The sequence below is a fragment of the Bufo gargarizans genome, chromosome 1 (assembly GCF_014858855.1).
Source record: "Bufo gargarizans isolate SCDJY-AF-19 chromosome 1, ASM1485885v1, whole genome shotgun sequence".
Lineage (NCBI taxonomy): Eukaryota > Metazoa > Chordata > Amphibia > Anura > Bufonidae > Bufo > Bufo gargarizans.
The window spans coordinates 181807347-181828211 of NC_058080.1; positions in this window are offsets into that span (position 1 = coordinate 181807347).

Sequence of the window (20865 nt, forward strand, 5' to 3'; positions counted from 1 at the left end):
CCCTAAATGAATCTCAACTGGTTCGCTCATTTTTAATTCTGGCTGTCTGCAGCCATCACTAGGGGGAGCTAAGGAGTTTACTGCCTACTGTATTAGAAATGTATTCAATACAGAAACCGCCTATACTTCCTTTAGTGGTGGCTGCAGAGGGGAAGAAGTTTATTATTTAAAAGGTTGTTGTCTCATGAAGACAACCCCTGTCCATGGACATCATAGAGCTCATGACTACTGTTGAGCAAATGGAAGCATCTGAAGTGGAATTTGAACCAAAGTTTAGGAAAAATGTTATTCGCAATGAATCTGAATATCCTGGTGCTTCATGGTAACAAATCAATTATTTTGCTAAAATGGCAGCTACGTGTGTTGCAAAGTAAAAGTAAGAAGCCTGGGAACAAGAGCTCACCCATAATGCAATGCAGCCAGCTGATCAGCAGATATTATTAACCTACAGAAGGCCACCTGTCAACTAGACAGCTACAATTACCACTTGTATAACATCCGAGGTAAACCAAAACGAACAAGTGGAAAATGGTATAAAAAGATATAAATTTATTGATAAAATACAAAGGATGGAGCTACTACAGGATTGCAAGAATACGGAGAAGCACAGGGTCACAGACACCACAATACACCTAAGTGTCTATGAATAATGACACATTGACAGGTACAAAGATCAAGTACTAATATGCGTTCAAAGATGACCCAAATGGCCAAATGTGGAAGCTCTACACAATACCTGTAAACAAGTTATACAAGTAACCCTGTTAATTGCAGGGGAAAAACACAGTGAATCTGCACATGGTATTGAAACCATGAAAAAACAGACCATGGGAGTAAGAATACTCTAATAGGGATCACAATGTAAACAATAAATACCATGGATACATGGAGAGACTCACTATGGATACGTGCAGAGGTCCCCAGCAGAAGTATAAACAGGGAGATACCGGCTTAGAACGTACCTGAAGACATGGTGGTGAATGGGCGTGAGGGCCCTGGGCGCACAACCTCGACGCGTGTTTCGCCCTACGGCTTCGTCAGGAGCTGATCAGCAGATGGCCATCTCCTATGATGTCACAGCTTTATAAATATTGTGTTTTCCACTTTGTTTTATAGATAATTAATTCCATTAGGCGTTGATTCTCAAATTGGGGTGAATAAGCTGTCTATTTTTACTGTTATTGGGATGACCACCTTGTCTCTTACATAAGCAATCCCATTAGGCCTTGATTTTCAAATTGGGAGTGAATAAGCTGCCAAATTCTACTGTTACTGGCCTGTCAACATTGACATTTAATAACATATTTTACATATACAGTTACTGTTACTGTACAGTAAATTCAATAGACAGGTGCTAGTGCCCTCCGATGAAAAGGGCAGTGGCAAAAAATGTTGCTGGAGCCGGCAAAAGTAACAGTAGAAGGGGGAGTAGTAGCATCAGCCGCAGCCTGTATAATATGTAGCTCTTCATTTACCTGTAGAAAATACAAGTCCACACCAGGAGCTCTGCTTAACCCAGCACTGACAGTCTCTCAAACGTGCAGACTTTTGCGTTCTTTTTACCTCATTGTGCCAATATTGTATGTGAGTGAGCAATAGTCATACTCACAGGTTGCTGGTACAAAGTCTTTTGTTTCTATTTATTTCTTTAATGCATTCCAGTATAAAATTGAACATCATGAGGGACGCTGAGACAGACATCGTTCACACCTCCTCCCCTCCATGAGACGTTTTGGGAGAACATGCCCTCTTAGCATCAGCCACAACAACAGGCCAGAGCTTCCATTGTCATCCAGAGTTCATATTTTGAGCAGCAATCCATCAGACACCAACAGCCAGGAGTTGGTGGGTTCCTCTGACGCGACACTTAACATACAAAACATAGAAACATAGAATGTGTCGGCAGATAAGAACCATTTGGCCCATCTAGTTTGCCCAATATACTGAATACTATGAATAGCCCTTAGCCCTATCTCATATGAAGGATGGCCTTATGCCTATCCCATGCATGCTAAACTCCTTCACTGTATTTGCAGCTACCACTTCTGCAGGGAGGCTATTCCATGCATCCACTACTCTCTCAGTAAACTAATACTTCCTGATATTAATTTTTAACCGGGTGCCACGGGTTACATGCTTGACGCCCGTCAGAAGGTTCACCCAGTGGGCAGTAAAAGTTATGTACCTTCCCTGCCCGTGTTTGCTAGACCACGTGTCTGCGGTCAGATGTATCTTCTGGGAGAAATATTTCCTTCCGGGGACCTTGCATGGGGACCTTACATTGTGGTGGGCCAATGGCCACAAATTTTCTAAAGGCCTCCGAGTCCACCAATTTATATAGCAGTAGTTGGCTGGCTAGCAGTTCTGACAAGCCAGCAGTGAGCCGCTGGGCAAGAGGATTATCCAGCGTTATCATTTTTTTTACTCTCGAATATTTGGGCCATGGAAGCCTGCCTTGTGCCAGATGAAATGCGACCACAGCACTGTGGAGTGGAGGACAAATGGGAGGAGAAGGGGAAGCAGAAGAGGCAGGACGTGGAGCGCCGGGAGTGTGGCTTTGTGGGTTCTGATGGTGTTGCTCCCACTGGGCTCATTGATGGGAGGCAGGAGCCTTCTTAAGGCGGTCGTCCCTAGGTGAGTGTTGGGCTTACTGTGACTTATGCGTTGACACTACAGACTGCAGATGGCAACACTATTAGCAGCTGACACGTTAAAAAAAGCCCACACTGCGGAGCCAAGTGCCAGCATCCTGGGAGCACAAGATGTAACCCTGCATGGTGGATGGCTCGCTCCAGATACATTTGCAGTCTGCTTTTTTTGCCTCCTGTGCACTGCGAGTTCTGCCTGCTTCTCCTTCTTCTCCTCCCTATCTGCTGCTCCATCTCTCCCTTTGAACTCTCCTCCTCTTCCTCTATTGTGGACACCCACGTGACGTCCATCGAAACGTCATCATCGTCGCCGTCACCAACACTGACATTAGAGATTTTGGAGTAGGCAGCAACAGCGGGGACCACCCTCCTTGGGCTGATTGGGTACTATTGTCAGACGGCTGGGTGGCGGCCATTGCTACCTCCTCTTCCTCATCCGATGCCAAGAATGGCATAGGTAAGTGTCACGACCATGTTTATGGCCGTGACTCCTTGGGAGCTGCATACAGTTGCCCGCGGTTTTCGGGTTGTTGTGTCAACCGCAGCTTGAGGCATTTTGCTCTTTGTCTCAGGTGCAGTTGCCGCGGACAACAGTTACGTGTGCGGTTCCCTTGGAGTTGTGTGCGCGTTCCCTTGTATGTCTGTGTGCACTCTGTGTTATGTGTGGTGTGCACTTACATCTTCCCCTCACTGTGGTTGCCCGTGGCAACGTTTGGTCGTTGTGTGTACATGTGGTGGCAGTGTCCCGGCCTTCGGGCTGACTCCCAGGACATGAGTGCCACCCATGTCGTTGCCTGCGGCAACAGCCACAGTGTGTTTCGTGTTTTGGACACTTCTCCTTTTAAGTTGTGTTTTCCCTTCCCTGGTGTTGGAAGGGTTAACTCCCTTCCCAGTGTGTGTGTGTGTCACTGGGTGTGTCCGACTGTGGGGTGTGGCTTCTTGTCCTATAAAGCCTCACTGTTAGCACAGGTCTGAGGGTTGCTTCAGCCATGCTTAGCTGGAGCAGCCTCCTGTGTTTTCTACCTGCCAGTGAGAGCCACCCCTGTGGTCATAAAGATATTGTCACATTATGTTTATGTCTTGTTGTGTGTGATGTCCATGTGTGTTCTGTTGGGACCTTCCTTTGGTATTTTGTGCAGCCTATGGATCTGGACTCCTGTGTGCACAGGGATCCAGTCAGCAAGGCTGTGGCAGGTTGGTGGAACTACTTAGTTCGCCTGCCATATCCGTAAGTCTGTTTGTGTTCCCCTTTTCCCAGCAACTTGGCCATTGATACTCCTGCTCCTCCGTGCCTAGGAGGAGTAGGTCGTCTTACCCTGACTCCTAGTCCAGGGACCGGACGGAGGGTGAGTTAGGGATCCGAGGTTCCGGAGCATGGGTCATCCTACCTTAAAGGTCGGCCCATGCAGCTAGGAGTTAGGGTCAGGTTAGGGACACGTTAGGAGGTGACCTGCTCCCTAATCCTGTCTTCCTGGCCGAGCAGTCTAACACCATCTGGCATCGCACGGCTGAGGGTTTTCCCCATCCTCAACCGTGACAGTAAGGTCTCAAAATCTATGGGAAAATAATTCCTCTGACTCGAGTGGAGGGGCTATGGTGGTGGAGGTGGTGTCTTTAGGGTTGCACACAGCAAAGAGTGAGGAGAGTGCAGAAGCAGAAGGCTGAGTGAGCCACTCAACCAACTCTGGTGCGTCCTTTGACCTAATTGCATGCACTTTCTTAAACTTTACACTTAGACTGCAGCCTTGTGCACCTGCCCGACCCCTACCACCCCTGAGGAATGACCTGCCTCTTCCTCTGCCTGTCAATTTCAAAATGACCCTGTGTCAAAGTCCCTAGAGAAGAGCAGTATTTGTGGAAGCAGGTATATAGAACTCCTTAATCATTTTTTCTTTGGGGCAGCTGGTATATCACTCCAGTTGCAATTAGTTGTTTCAATGGCATTTGTCACTCTGTATAGCTGCGGTATCTCAGCAGAACCGCGCACAAATGCTGCACTATATAAATGCACTATATAGAAATTATATTCTAGGTATATTTCACCCCTGCCTCAATCATTTTTTTTTGGGGGGGCAACTGTTATATCAAACCAGTTGCAATTAGTTGTTCCAATGGCGTTTGTCCCTCTGTATAGCTGCGGTATCTCAGCAGAGCCGCACACAAATGCTGCACAATACAAATGCACTATATAGAAATTATATTATAGGTATATCACACCCCTTCCATAATCATATTTTTTGGGGGGTAACTGGTATATCACACCAGTTGCAATTAGTTGTTCCAGTGGCGTTTGTCCCTCTGTATAGCTGCTGCATTTCAGCAGAAGCGCACACAAATACTGCACAATACAAATGCACTATATAGAAATTATATTATAGGTATATCATACCCCTGCCTTAATCATATTTTTTGGGGGGTAACTGGTATATCACACCAGTTGCAATTAGTTATTCCAATGGCGCTTGTCCCTTTGTATAGCTGCGGTATCTCAGCAGAGCCGCACACAAATGCTGCACAATACAAATGCACTATATAGAAATTATATCATAGGTATATCACACCCCTGCCTTAATCATATTTTATGTTTGAAAGTATATTATACGTATATTACACCCCTCAGTATGTCACACCTATCGATAACACACCTATACCAGTCTTTAAAAGGACTTTTGCGGCCCTATTAGTTAGCGTTTGGTGTCTCTATACTCTCTAACAGTCTGTCCCTGCTCCACATAGCGATCTCTCCCTACATTGGCAAAAAACTGAATGTAAAATGCCAGCCAGATCGGGTTTATTTATAGGTTAGGGTGTCCATGTCCCACATGTCCATGTGTTGAAACGTCTTAATTGGCTCTCCTGTCCCACCTGATGCAAAGAATATTGCGCCGGCGGACATCGCCATATGTTCACCTGTTCGGCGAACAGCGAACGAGCAAAGTTCGCCGCAAAACAACTGCCGGGCGACCCGCAAGGCCAGCTCTACTGCTGAGACCCTCGCCACTCTGTCATAGGGCTAATACTTGTATCAGTAGAAAACATGGTTCTCTAGCAATCTATGTGCAAACAGCAGCCGGTGTAAAATGAGACCACTATCACTGTATAATAGAATGGGCAAAACAATACCTTATCTAATAATAAGGTATTTATGGAATCAATGTGGATACCCCACAGACAGTGAAATGTGACTGCTCATTCTCAATTTAGTAGAATCAGTGACTAATAGGATCTATGTGAAAACAGCAGACTTTGTAAAATGAGACAACTCTTTCACTCTATAGAAGAATCTTGCATGGTTACATTATACCTGACGCAAACATTGACCTGTAAGGCTGAGTTCACAATTCAGTTATTTGGTCAGTTAATTCCAGCAGTTACTGTATGGTAAGCAAAAATCAGGAACCAATCCTACACCTTTACTTATTCAGTGTTTTGGACCATTTACTGACCAAATAAGTGTAAACTGAGCCTAAGGCCTCATGCAGACGACTGTTGTGTGCATCCGTGGCCGTTGTGCCATTTTAATTTTTTTTTTCGCGGACCCATTGACTTTCAATGGGTCCGTGGAAAAATCGGAAAATGCACCATTTTGCAGCCGCATCCGTGATCCGTGTTTCCTGTCCGTCAAAAAAATATGACCTGTCCTATTTTTTTGACGGACAGTGGTTCACGGACCAATTCAAGTCAATGGGTCCGTGAAAAAACACGGATGCACACAAGATTGGCATCCGCGTCCGTGGCCGTAGGGTACTTTTACACAGATGGATCCGCAGATCCGTCTGCATAAAAGCTTTTTCAGAGCTGAGTTTTCACTTCTTGAAAACTCAGATCCGACAGTATATTCTAACACAGAGGCGTTCCCATAGTGATGGGGACGCTTTAGGTTAGAATATACTAAAAGAACTGTGTACATGACTGGCCCCTGCTGCCTGGCAGGTTCTGCCAGGCAGCAGGGGGCATACCCCCCCTCCCCCCCTGTATTTAACACATTGGTGGCCAGTGCGGCCGGCCCCCCTCCCTCCCCTGTAGTTAACACATTGCTGGCCAGTGCGGCCGGCCCCCCTCCCTCCCCTGTAGTTAACTCATTGGTGGCCAGTATGGCAGGCCCCCCCTCCCTCCCCTGTAGTTAACACATTGCTGGCCAGTGCGGCCGGCCCCCCTCCTTCCCCTGTAGTTAACTCATTGGTGGCCAGTGCGGCCGGCCCCCCCTCCCTCCCCTGTAGTATAGATTCATTGGTGGCCAATGGGCCCCCCTCCCTCCCCCTCCTAATTAAAATCTCCCCCACCTATCATTGGTGGCAGCGGAGAGTACCGATCGGAGTCCCAGTTTAATCACTGGGGCTCCGATCGGTAACCATGGCAACCAGGACGCTACTGCAGTCCCGGTTGCCATGGTTAATTAGCAATTTGTAGAAGCATTATACTTACTTGCGAGCTGCGATGTCAGAGTCCGGCCAGGCGCTCCTCCTACTGGTAAGTGACAGGTCTCTGCGGTGCATTGCTTAATGATCTGTCACTTACCAGTAGGAGGAGCTCCCGGCCGGTCACAGACATCACAGCTCGCAGGTAAGTATAATGCTTCTACAAATTGCTAAGTAACCATGGCAACTGGGACTGCAGTAGCGTCCTGGTTGCCATGGTTACCGATCGGAGCCCCAGCGATTAAACTGGGACTCCGATCGGTACTCTCCGCTGCCACCAATGATAGGGGGGGAGATTTTAATTAGGAGGGGGAGGGAGGCCCACTGGCCACCAATGAATCTACAGTACTACAGGGGAGGGAGGGGGGGGCCGGCCGCACTGGCCACCAATGAGTTAACTACAGGGGAGGGAGGGGGGGCCGGCCGCACTGGCCACCAATGAGTTAACTACAGGGGAGGGAGGGGGGGCTGGCCGCACTAGCCACCAATGAGTTAACTACAGGGGAGGGAGGGGGGGCCGACCGCACTGGCCACCAATGTGTTAACTACGGGGGAGAGGGGGGGCCGGCCACACTGGCCACCAATGTGTTAACTACAGGGGGCAGTCATGTACACAGTTCTTTTAGTATATTCTAACCTGAAGCGTCCCCATCACCATGGGAACACCTCTGTGTTAGAATATACTGTCGGATCTGAGTTTTACGATCTAACTCAAATCAGATGGTATATTCTAACATAGAGGCGTTCCCATGGTGATGGGGACGCTTCAAGTTAAAATATACCATCGGCTTGAAGAAAACTCCGATCCGATGGTATAAAAGGGACTCCTGACTTTACATTGAAAGTCAATGGGGGACGGATCCGTTTGCAATTGCACCATATTGTGTCAACGTCAAATGGATACGTCCCCCATTGACTTGCATTGTAATTCAGGACGGATCCGTTTGGCTCCGCACGGCCAGGCGGACACCAAAACGACTTTTTTTTAATGTCCGTGGATCCTTTAAAAATCAAGGAAGACCCACGGACGAAAAAATGGTCACGGATCACGGACCCCGTTTTTGCGGATCTTAAAAAAAAACAGTCGTGTGCATGAGGCCTAATAGTGAGGCACGCTGATCCTTATACTGTACATGACCTGCCTCTCATACTGATGCACGGTAACTGTTTCACTACTGGAAAGGACTAGCTATGCATGTTGCTGCAATGCACAATGATGTACACTGAGATACATTCTGTCTGCAGGATGGGAAATAGCTGATTTAATGGGCTTCATGACAAATTAATTCGGAATAAAGCAAATTTTTGGGAAAAATTCTGAGAAGCATTCAAATAAAAAATTTGAAAATCTCACTCATCTCTACTCATGACTTCTGCTTAGAACTTTATTTATCAGCCAAGATAGAAATCCACTCTCTATGCAGAATAAGTCTGCCCAGAGAAGTTTTTATCTAGTAAAATCAGCTTGCAAGGGTTGCTGGAAGCCTGCGGTGGCTGCAATAAACTATGTTTCATCAGAGACCACCACTTTAACTCTTTGCTTGGTCTCTATATAGATACAGATATTACATTGTTTGAAGGTGAGAGGTGGGGCTTTATTAAGTATTTTTGCCCTACATCTCCCATGTTACATTGTCATATGTTTTTAATGGTTTTTAATACATTTGTGTGATTATGTTTTGGATATTAATACATTTTGGGGATTTAATCATGTGACTTTTTGGTCTGCACCATTACTTTCAATGTGCCCTTCATTGTTTTTGATTGTAGTGCTTTTGCATATTGGCAGCACACTCTTCCTTAATTGATATTGTGGAACCCATCTTACATTGTTGCTATATAGATATTGCAAACATTAACTTGACACTTAACATGCTAAATAGGCCATGGCTAAAACCTAAAACTGCAAAGACCATTTAAAAATTCTAGTTTGCTGCCACTGCATATTTAGCATGTTGAGTCAACTTAAAGCTTGCTACATCTGCATATTAAGAAATTAGAATACTATAGTTCTTTAACCCCTTCCCGACATATGACGTAATAGTACGTAATGGCGGCAAGTGACTTGCCGCATTTTGACGTCATAGTATGTCATGGTGATCACTGCAGGGCCCACCAGTCCCTGATAGCCGGGCCCCTGCTGTATCCGCCGGCATCGCTGTAAAAGCCGATGCCGGCGGGTTAACCCCTTCTATGCCGTGGTCAGAAGGTGCATGTGGCGGGTGAGGGAGCCCATCGGGTCCCCATGCTGCTGTGGCGGGGACCCGATGGGAGACAAGGCAACCCGATGCCATGCACAGGCTGCCCAATGCCTTTGACGGCATCGGGACCTGCCTTCTACAGGGGCCGAGGAGAACCAGCCTCAGGCTGAGTCTCCTAGGCAACCTGTTAGTGTATTACTCAGTGTAATACACTAACAGGCAATGCATTACAATACAGATGTATTGTAATGCATTGCAGAGGGGATCAGACCCTCAAAAGTTAAAGTCCCAGAGTGGCACAGAAATAAAGTTGAAAACAAAAGCTAATAAAAGTGTTTTTTTGTAAAAAAAAATGGAGTTTCAAGTAAAAAAAGTAAAAAACACAATTTCCCCTGATTTTATCATATAAAATAGAAAAAAGGAAAAGCACACATATTAGGTATCACCGCATCTGTAATGACCAGCTCTATAAATATATCACATGATCCACCCTGTCCGATTAATACCATAAAAAAAGTTTAAAAAAAAAGCCATTTTTGTCACCTTACTTCACAAAAAGTACAACAGCAAGTGATCAAAAAGGCCTATGTCTCACAAAATGGTACCAATAAAACCGGCACCTCGTTCCACAAAAAATAAGCCCCGACTTAAGAAAATCGCTAAAAAAATAAACAAACTATATCTCTCAGAACATGGAGACACTAAAACATCTTTTTTGTTTCAAAAATGCTATTATTGTGTTAAAGTGAAATAAATGAAAAAAAGTATTCATATTAGGTATCGCCGCGTCGGTAACAACCAGCTCTATAACAATATCACATGACCTAACCCCTCAGCTGAACACCGTAAAAAAAAAAAAAAAAAAACTGTGCCAAAAAAAGACATTTGTCACATCACAAAAATTGCAACACCAAGCGATCAAAAAGGCGTATGCCCCCCAATATAGTACCAATCAAACCGTCACCTCATCCCACAAAAAAATAGACCATACCTAAGACAATCGGTCAAAAACAAAACGAAAACTATGGCTCTCAGAGTATGGAGACACTAAAACATAATTTGTTTCAAAAGTGGTATTATTGCGTAAAACTTAAATAAATAAGAAAAAGTATACATATTGGGTATTGCCACATCTGTAATGACCTGCTCTATAAAAATGCCACATGACCTATCCCCTCAGGTGAACGCTGTAAAAATAAATAAATAAAAACTGTGCCAAAAACAACAAATTTTTCGGTCACCTTGCCCCATAAAGTGTAATAGGCCTCATGCACACGACAGTATTTTTTCACGGTCCGCAAAGCGTGGTTCCGTTGTTCCGTGATCCGTGGCCGTTTTTGCTTCCGTTGTGCTTCCGTGTGTCCGTGTTTCAGTTTTTTTTGCGGCCCGTCCGAAATCTTGGAATGGTTAAAAAAATGTCATTTTAATATCTCCACCCAGGATACTGGTATAAATCAAGGGCACCTGAGTATGCATTTGTGGCCATTTTCTGTAGTCTTTCCAGAGTACAGAGGTTATTTTGGCTGCTCTCTTTGCTGTATCACCATGTCTGATTCTGAGGACGAGGTCGTGCTGCATTGGCTGGTTTCTCGGCGTTGGGGACAGCGCACTCCTTTGATGAATGAGGAACCGAGTAGAAGGTGACGATTTTGGGTCCATCCGATTGTTTCACAACGGTACCGGAAAGGACACTTCCATACGCTATACCAAGATCTTCGCCGCCATCCGGAGAAGTTCTTTTCCTTCTGTCGGATGTCAGTGGGTACATTTGATCGATTGCTGTCGTCTCTACGTACTGTCCTTACCTTTATGGACACCAATATGAGGCGCAGTATTACTCCTGAGGAAAGGCTCATCGTCACATTGAGGTAAGCAGTATAGTACTTGTTAAGTTTCAACAGAAATGTGCACTGCTTGTGTTAGGAGTAACATGTGCTCCAAAATGGCTGCTGTGAGACATGTGCTACTGTTTGCTGAAGTAGCATTTCTTTGCCCTTTTTTTTTATTTTGGGGGAGTTTAATGGTTTGTTTCTTAACACATTAATCCCTGTCACATGACCTATAATTTTTTGATTATTTTTTACAATTTGGAGCAAGTTCCAAACTTGTGTTCAGCTATCGTCCTCCAGACACTCCAAAAATACGCTGCACTCGCCAGGCGTTTGTTAAAAATGGTGTTTAATACAGTCAGTCCGCCGTGATTCAGCAGCTGTAACCTTCCTTTCTGAGTTATTAATCTTTCAAAAATTTTCATCCAATACTGGCGAGTGCCGGGGTTTTTGGTAGTGTCTGAATGAAATTGGTCCCTCTGTCAGGATCTCTCTCTGCGTGCACCACCTTGGTCAAAGTCGATGGACCGGTCTGGACCCTATTTTGTATGATTGTGCTGCTGGCAACCCCTGAGATTTCCAGCTAACGTCCTCATCATGCATAATGTTCACATAATTGTGCACTTGCACAGCATTTACTGCATTTAAAAGGGTCTAAACATAGTTGTTGTCACTTAGTTGTGGTAGTACTGCCCACACCGCAATAGCTGTTAGTGTTTTGCTCGTATACCCCGTTTTTTGTTTTAAAAGTTTAATGCAAGCAAATACATAGGTCAGTGAGGGCGAGCCGTTTTCCGACTGAGTTTTGAACCTGCAACCCTGTAATATTTAAATACGCCAATTTACCCTGCAAACTATAGTCCAAGATAGTTTGGCGTCAATGCATTTTATCATTTAGCTTTAATAGGCTGCTTCAATTCAGTGCTGCCTGTCCTTATCATGGTGTGCCCTGTGCTGATCAATGCTTTGTATAGTCTAAGGTGTATATTGGTTAAACCATAGACTTTTCAAAGGGTGTGTGTGCCCACACACAGGGCCTTGAGTGCCGACTATGGCACCCGTCCCATAGGTTCCCCACCACTAGACATATGGTGTTTTCAATCCTGTAGTGTATACAGCATTATACTAGAATCCTGAATCTGTTCTTACATGCGATTTGTTGATGACTGTTTATTTTTTTATATCCTTTTTTCTACAGATTCCTTGCCACTGGGAACTCTTTTGCATCCCTGCATTTTGAGTTTCTTTTAGGGACCTCAACGATCTCGAGAATTGTACGACACACTTGCCATGTCATCTGCAGCAACTCCGAGAGACGGTGATGCCACAGCCCAAGGTGGACGATTGGCTTCGGATCGCTGAGGGCTTCCAAAATTCTGTGCAGTTACCAAACTGCATCGGGGCAATGGATGGCAAGCACATCCGTGTGAAGAAGCCGCCACACTCAGGGAGCCGTTTCTTCAATTATAAACAGTTTTTCTCTGTAGTGCTGATGGCTGTTGCTGACAGTCATTACCGGTTTATAATGGTAGATATCGGGTCCTATGGAAGCACTGCGGATGCTCGCATCTTTAGTGCTTCTAGAATGGGTGAGCGGCTTCGTGCCAACCAGCTTGCCCTGCCCGAGTCCAGAAGACTGCCCGGATATGCAGGTCCGCCGGCTCCGTTTGTCATCGTGGCGGATGAAGGGTTTGCATTGACTCCACATGTTATGCGGCCCTTCCCAAAGCGTGGTTTGGATGTCAGGAGGCGTATCTTCAACTACCGGTTGACTCGTGCCCGTCGGTATGTGGAGTGCGCTTTCGGGATACTCTCAGGGCAAGTGGAGGGTGTTTATGTCATCCATACAGATGGATCCGGAGAATGCTACCCTGGTGATTCAAGCTTGTGTTGTTCTACACAACTTCACCAGGATTCACGAGGCTTCCTCTTCTCTTGACATGGAAGATCTTCCTACGTCATCAGATTTGGGTTTGGAAAGGACCCTGCATAGACAACCTGGGACTGCAGGCATTGCAGTTCGGGAACTCTTTGCAGACTACTTTATCAGCCCAGAGGGGTCTTTGCCGTGGCAGAGGGACGCTATTCGTGGCAGTTTTTGATATCTTCTGGGCTCTTTAGTTTTTTTTATTTTCTAGCTAAAGTACTATAAATGATTGTGTTAGTTGAGTGTAGGGACTCGCAAGATAATGAGGACCCTTGACGTGGGCTTGCGGGCTGAGATTTTTTGGACATCACATATTTAAACATACATATAACTAAATATTAATGATGTTTCTGTCTAAATGGTATTTTTCAGAAACATCTTGATATTTTGCTTGTATGGTCCAAAAAGTTTTCTAATACCTCATCTGCACAGGAACCCTAAATAAAGATATTGATCGTCCAAATAAAGTGTGGCTTTGTGAGATACAGTGTGTGTAGCTTTTGTTTTAGAATGCATTTTAAAATGTACATGTTGTGTGTAGTGTGTAAATAAAACAATAGTAAATTTTTTGGGACCCAAACCATACTTTACTAAAATTTAGGGGTCACCCAAAACACTGGCAAGGCTAATTATATAACATCACACGAATAACATAAAAATAAAGTGCTTGAATAAAAACAACCATCCCAAATTATAAATCCAGAAGGTCCCGAGTGAATGAGCCAGGTGCAAACGTGGACCGTGGCCTAACCTGGGCCTGTGGTGGGGCCCCAGTTGGTAAACGGGGCTGGTAAAGGGGCTGGCCCCCAGAATGAGTAGGCCCCTGAGGTGGAAGGTACTGTGGGGGGGGGGGGCATAAGAAGGGCCTTGGGTGGGTTGGGGAGGGAATGGATATGGCGCAGGATTTGGCTGCTGGCCTGCATTTTCTATGTTTATTTTCATGGCATTTAATTGCCCAATGAGGTCCCCATGGTTGGGGCAAATTAACATTTTAATAACCATGTTCAAGCAAGCCATGCAGTCAGGCTGCTCATTCTGAGGGACCTGCTGCAGTAGCGGCCCGAGTCCCCTCAACATTTTCTCCTCCTTGCCATCACTCCTCCTCTGGCCCAGAAAATCGATGACTCGGGCATCAATTGCTTCCCGACTCTCTGGCACAGAGGAAGAGGGAGGGACGTGGCGGCGACGTCTGGGCTGGGGTTGAACAATCCGCGGTGGACTGGATAGTGGTTGGGGGGCTTGGCTCTGGGTGGAGTCCTCGGGGTCCTCAGCCGGCGTGGGAGCAGGACTTGTGGCGGGGGAGAAAACCGCAGGGGTCTCACTCCCAGACGTCTCCGAATCAGCCGAGGGATCCAGACTGTCCACAGTTCTGAAATGGAATTAACAAAAAAAAGTACATTACATTTTGGCCTGGATTACATTTATAAATACACAGACTATATTAGTTACAATCTGGCGTGTGTCTCCAAATTAGATACAGAGTGGTAGCATAGAGCAGACATTTGATTTTAATTACTCACTACTAGTTTAGAGGTGAAAAGTGCAAAATCGAAAATAATAGCATTTTACATGTAACGCTAGCAGAAGTCTTGTAAAGGCATAATGTTACTGAAAATGGAAAACATTGTTTGCCGTTTGGAGCTGTCCAACAACAGAAGAAGATTCAACATTCAAGGGGCAAAACCAGTTCCAACGGCATCTCGTCAGGATGTGACCTGCTACCACCATCCAAAGTATCAAGCGGAAAATAGATTCGAGTATACGATCATTTACTAAGAATGAACATGTACCAGCCCTCAATTGACCATGGTGAGAGTATTACTTTTAATCCTGCTGGTCAACCGTAGTTGGAACATCATTATAATCCATTTTCTATGGATCCGGTTTTTTGACATTTTCTATGTTTTAGGAAAGGAATCAATGTTGGCTTTGGTTCAGTACCATTTAAGCAATATAAATGACAATACCAATACCTAAGGAGTTCCATTTTCAAATACATACCAAAGTAAGGGAATCGGACTGTATTAAACCAAAGTCGCATTGTCCCAAAACCAAAATATGAAATACATATTCTGCCCTCCTATTCCAAGAGGAGGCTTTTTGCAAGCTAGGGTAAATAGTAAACCAATCCTTGAAATAGGTTCAAACCAATCGATTGGTGTGTGACTTCTTGCGGGCAAACTTGATGATCTACTGTATGAGGAAATAATGCGTGCAGTGTGCACGTGTCATCTGCCTTCTCCTATTTCTTGTTCATATTGCAAACATCTATGTCCCTAGACGGACAATAAATGTATTGTACACAAACAAAACAGAGAGGGGAGGCGCAATCTGCACACTACACGTGTCGTTTCATCAAACAGATCATAAGCGGTGGGCCCTGGTTTAACCACACCCCAAAAATAATGTAGACAAACAACACCAGGCATGTACAAACTGTTGCCCACAAGCTGATGCACAACTACAACTCCCAACCGGACTGGTAAGTTTACAGCTAGTCTGCCATGCTGCGAGTTTGCGTTGTTATACAGCTGGATGTAGTCAGTTATGACATGGCTGCACTAGAGAAAGTATAGATCAACAATACAAGAACACAACTGGATCCTTTAATTTCTGGTTCAGTTTTACCCGTCTACATACTACCGAAAGTGTGCCCTTTAAATACGTTCATAGTAAAAACTACTTACGGCCTCAAATCCATTACTGGCCTTAAGAACTTCAGCTGGGCAGTGTATATATAGGCCCGTTTTTTGGAGCTTCCCTCCCCACTCCGGCCTTTGCTGTTAACCTCCCGCCGGAATTGGTCCCGGCAACTCGCCCATCTGGTTTTGGTTTGCTTGACTGTTTAAAAATGAAATGAAAGACAATTGTGAGATCTACATTTTTTAAGAAAAACGAAATTTTGTTGGGAAAAAAAAAACATTAAAAAGGGAAAAGGAAAATGCGCAAAATAAGCAATAATGGAAAAAGCACATGATACAGTCCAGCAGGTGTGTGGATGCAAGCCATTAGGACTAATAAACTTTACAATATGTGAAGGTGACAACTGTAAGATGCGCAATTTCAAGGAAAAAAGTAGCCAGATGTTATTATACATGAGTACTGTATGCTGTCGCAAAGGGCAGGACAGCCATTTAAATATGGAAATGGAATTTAATACACGTCTCTATAATAAGCCAGGTACAGGGCTTTAGGATAAATGAGGCTGTACAACAAAGAAAACACTATGGTGCCCTCTGGAAATTACAAACTAAATATTTGGGCCACACAGAGGGAAATGACAGCACAACTACATTGCTATCACTTACCTAATTCAGCACGACCTCGGCTATCCGCTTTGGCCCATTCATGCTTTCGTAGGCTCCGGGCCACTTGTTCCCATGAGGCATCCTTTTTAACCCGGTCGCAATACGAGTTGGCACGGATGTCCCAAAGTTCGGGCCTCTCCTGGACCAGGGTAATCAATTTTTCAACGTTCCACCTTGGCATGGTGCCTGGTAAAAACTTGAAAAATGGCTGCCTCACCACACACCAGCTTGTCTGCACAGGAGGCTAGAAATTACATTATCCTGTGACCATATACTTCCTGTATCAATTTTTTTAAGAATTTATTGGTACAAGTTTTGGCAGACAATTTGACCATGTCAGAAGTATGAAATAAAACGGGCGCGGACACGGGCGCGGCCGCGGATGACAAACGGGTGTGCAAACGCGTTTTTCACAGCCCCATTGACTTGAATGGGGCCGCGAACCCTCAGCCGTGAAAAAAATAGGACAGGTTATATTTTTTCACGGGCACGAAACACGGGTCACGGGCGCGGGTGAAAAAACGGTGCAGTAGCCGAGTTTTCAACGGACCCATTGAAAGTCAATGGGACCGCAGAAAAAAACGTTAGACGGAACAACGGCCACGGGTGCACACAACGGTCGTGTGCATGAGGCCATAATGAATAGTCAAAAAATCATATGTACCCAAAAATTGTACCAATTAAAACATCAACTCTTCCTGCAAAAAACAAGCCCCTGAACAAGACAATCAGCAGAAAAATATAAAAAATATGGTGTTCAGAAAATGGAGACACAAAAACATAATTTTTTTTAAAAAAATGCTTTATTATGTATAACTGAAACAAACAAAGAAAGTAGACATATTTGATATCATTGCATCTGTAACAACCTGCTCTATAAAAATAGCGCATAATCTACCCTGTCAGATCAATGTTGTAAAAAAAAAACTGTGCCAAAACAGCCATTTTTTGCTTACCTTGCCTCACAAAAAACGTAATATAGAGCAATTAAAAATCATATGTACCCCAAAATAGTACCAATAAAACTGGCACCTTATCCCCTAGTTTCCAAAATGTGGTCACTTTTTGGGAGTTTCTATTGTAAGGGTGCACCAGGGGGCTTAAAATGGGACATGGCATCTAAAAACCAGTTCAGCAAAATCTGCCTTCCAAAAACCATATGGCGCTCCTTTTCTTCTGCGCCCTGCTGTGTGCCCTTACATCAGTTTATGACCACGTGTGGGATGTTTTTGTAAACCGCAGAATAAGGGTACTAAATGTTGAGTTTTGTTTGACTTTTAACCCTCGATGTGCTAAAGAAAATTTTTTATTAAAATTGAAAATCTGCCCAAAAAATCTAAATTTTCCTTTAATTCTTATGGAACACCTAAAGGGTTAGCAAAGTTTGTAAAATCAGTTTTGAGTAACTTGAGGGGGGAAGTTTCTACAATTGGGTAATTTATGGGGGTTTTTCCACTATGTAAGCCCCACAAAGTGACTTCAGACCTGAACTGGTCCTTAAAGGGATTCTGTCACCAGGATTAACGATATGTAGATATTTCTATGTGCCCATTAGTCTTCATGCTGATGCATGCTCCCTCTGTTTATGCACTGTGTGCCTTATATTCTTATAAAAAGCGATCTTATTCATATGTAAATCACCTCTGTGTCACGAGGGTGTCAAGAGCCACGTCTGACTCCGTTATACCCGGGGTCAGGAAGTCGCAGCGGGTGGCTGCGCGCTCTATGTCTAAAGATCACGGTGTTTCTTAGTGTTTGTTTTCTGTGTTTGCATTGCTATCCTTTTTGTCTCACTCAGGGATCCGTAGCTTCTCCTCCTCAGCTGTTTCTTGTCTGCCACTCCCAAACTCCTTATATTCTCCTCTCACACTTCTCTTGTTGCCAGTTATAGAGCTTCCTGCCTGGACATCTATGCTGACCCACTGGAGCTGAGAATCTGGTTGTTGTTCCAGAGTGCTACCCTCCGGATCCCTGTTGGGCTTTTGTTGTCTCCTGTTGTTGCCCTCCTGGGATTATATGTTTAGTTTGTATTGTCTGTCCTCCCCTTGGTGTTTTCCTTTAGAGCTAGTGGTGCGGACTAGTGTTCCCACCGCCCTGTTCACTATCTAGGGCTCATCCTAGGGAAAGCCAGGGTTTTAGGCACGTGATCGGCGTACGTGTGAGGAACCCGTCTAGGGACGACAGGGCAGCCAGGCGCCAGTCGCAAGGTGAGTCAGGGGTCACCACCTTCCCTCTCACTAGGGCAGGGCCTCCCTCTTTTCCTCCCTCCGTGTCACGTATGTGACAGTTACGCCGATCGTGATATTATAACTGGCCCTTATTTTTTTTTGAGAAAAAAAAAAATTTAAAAAAAATATATACGTTTTTTTTTTTCTCTACTTAGAATCCAATATGGATCCTATTGCTGCTTTGGCAAAACAGCTTCAAGGCCTGTCTTTGGAGGTGGCGGGATTGAAGGCGTCTGTCCTCCAACAGCAGCAGCAAATGCAGCAGACCGTAAGCCCAGCGGTTGCTATGGGTAACCAGGTTGTTACAGAACCCAAGGTTGTTCTTCCTGACAGATTCTCTGGGGGAAGGGACAAATTTGTGTTGTTCCGTGAGGCCTGCAAATTATATTTTAAGCTGCGCCCTTACTCCTCAGGTAATGAAGAACAGCGGGTGGGGATTGTTATTTCCCTGCTTCAGGGGGACCCGCAATCCTGGGCGTTCTCGTTACCCCCTGGTTCCCAGGCTCTCCGGTCAGTGGAGGGATTTTTTGGGGCTTTGGGTCTCATATATGATGACCCTGACCGTGTCGCCCTGGCTGAGTCGAAGTTACGGAGACTCCTACAGGGAGATCGGCCAGCAGAGGAATATTGCTCAGAGTTCCGCAGGTGGGCTACGGATACTCAGTGGAACGACCCGGCTCTCGGGAGTCAGTTCTGCTCTGGGTTATCTGAAAGGGTTAAGGATGCGCTGGCGCTGTATGAGACCCCCCTTTCCCTTGATGCTGTTATGTCCCTCTCTATCAGGATAGATAGACGTCTTAGGGAGAGATCGAAAATTCCTGAGCAATCGGTAACCTCTCCCAAGCAGCAGTTAGTCTGTACTGACTTGGATGAGCCTATGCAGCTAGGAGGAACTTCTCGTCAGGTCCGTCCTCCTGAGGTTCGCCGTAGGTGGGGGGCTTGTTTTTTCTGTGGGGGGAAGGGTCATTTCATTAATGTCTGTCCCTCCTTTTCCCAAAAACAAAAGACCGTCGGAAAACTACTAACCCCAGGCTGTGCGGAGGATGTCAGCCGGGGGGTATACGTTTCCTCCATACGAACATCTCAATTTGTGTTGCCAGCGGTTATTGTTTTTGGTGTTAAGACGGAGTCTATTTCTTTTTTTCTAGACAGTGGTGCAGGGGTAAATTTGATAGATGGCCATTTTGCCCGCACTATGGGTTTGTCTCTCTGTACGCTGCAGAGACCCATTCCCATATTCGCTATTGACTCTGCTCCTCTGTCTCAGAGAAACCTCACTCACGTTGTCCATAACTTACATCTTCGGGTAGGGGACCACCATAAGGAGCGTCTTTCATGTTACGTTCTGGAGGGCCTTCCCTCTCCTGTGGTATTGGGTCTTCCCTGGTTGGTAGCGCACAATCCAGTGGTGGATTGGCAGGCCAGGGAGATATTAGAGTGGAGTGAGCATTGCAGAGAGAATTGCTTAAATAACAATTGCTTAATCGCCTCCATAGCTTCCCTACCTACATTTATTTCAGACTTTGAGGACGTTTTTTCTGAAAAGGGTTGTCAGAAGCTACCATCTCATCGTCCTTATGATTGCCCGGTTAACCTGATTCCCGGTGCAAAATTACCCAAGTCCAGGTTGTATAATCTTTCGGGTCCCGAGAGACAAGCCATGAAAGATTATATCTCCGAGAGTCTGGCCAAGGGACACATCAGACCCTCTTCTTCACCCGTGGCTGCAGGGTTTTTCTTTGTTAAAAAGAAAGATGGGGGCCTGCGTCCTTGCCTAGATTTCCGTGAGCTAAACCGGATAACCGTCCGAGACCCATACCCTCTTCCTCTCATTCCTGACCTTTTTAATCAGATTGCGGGTGCTAGGTGGTTCTCCAAACTTGATCTTAGGGGGGCCTACAATCTGATTCGTATCAAGGAAGGGGATGAGTGGAAGACAGCTTTTAACACCCCTGAGGGGCATTACGAAAATTTAGTCATGCCTTTCGGTCTGACCAATGCCCCTGCTGTCTTCCAACATTTCGTTAATGATATTTTTAGTCATCTCATCGGCAGGTTTGTAGTCATATACCTAGATGATATCTTAATTTATTCGGCTGATCTGAAAACACATGAAGTACATGTCAGGCAAGTACTGCAGGTCCTACGGACGAATAAATTATATGCGAAAATTGAAAAATGTGTCTTCGCCGTTCAGGAAATACAATTCCTGGGATATCTATTATCTGCTTCAGGTTTCCGTATGGATCCTGGGAAGGTCCAGGCAATTTTAGATTGGGATCTTCCTGAGAACCTTAAAGCTCTAC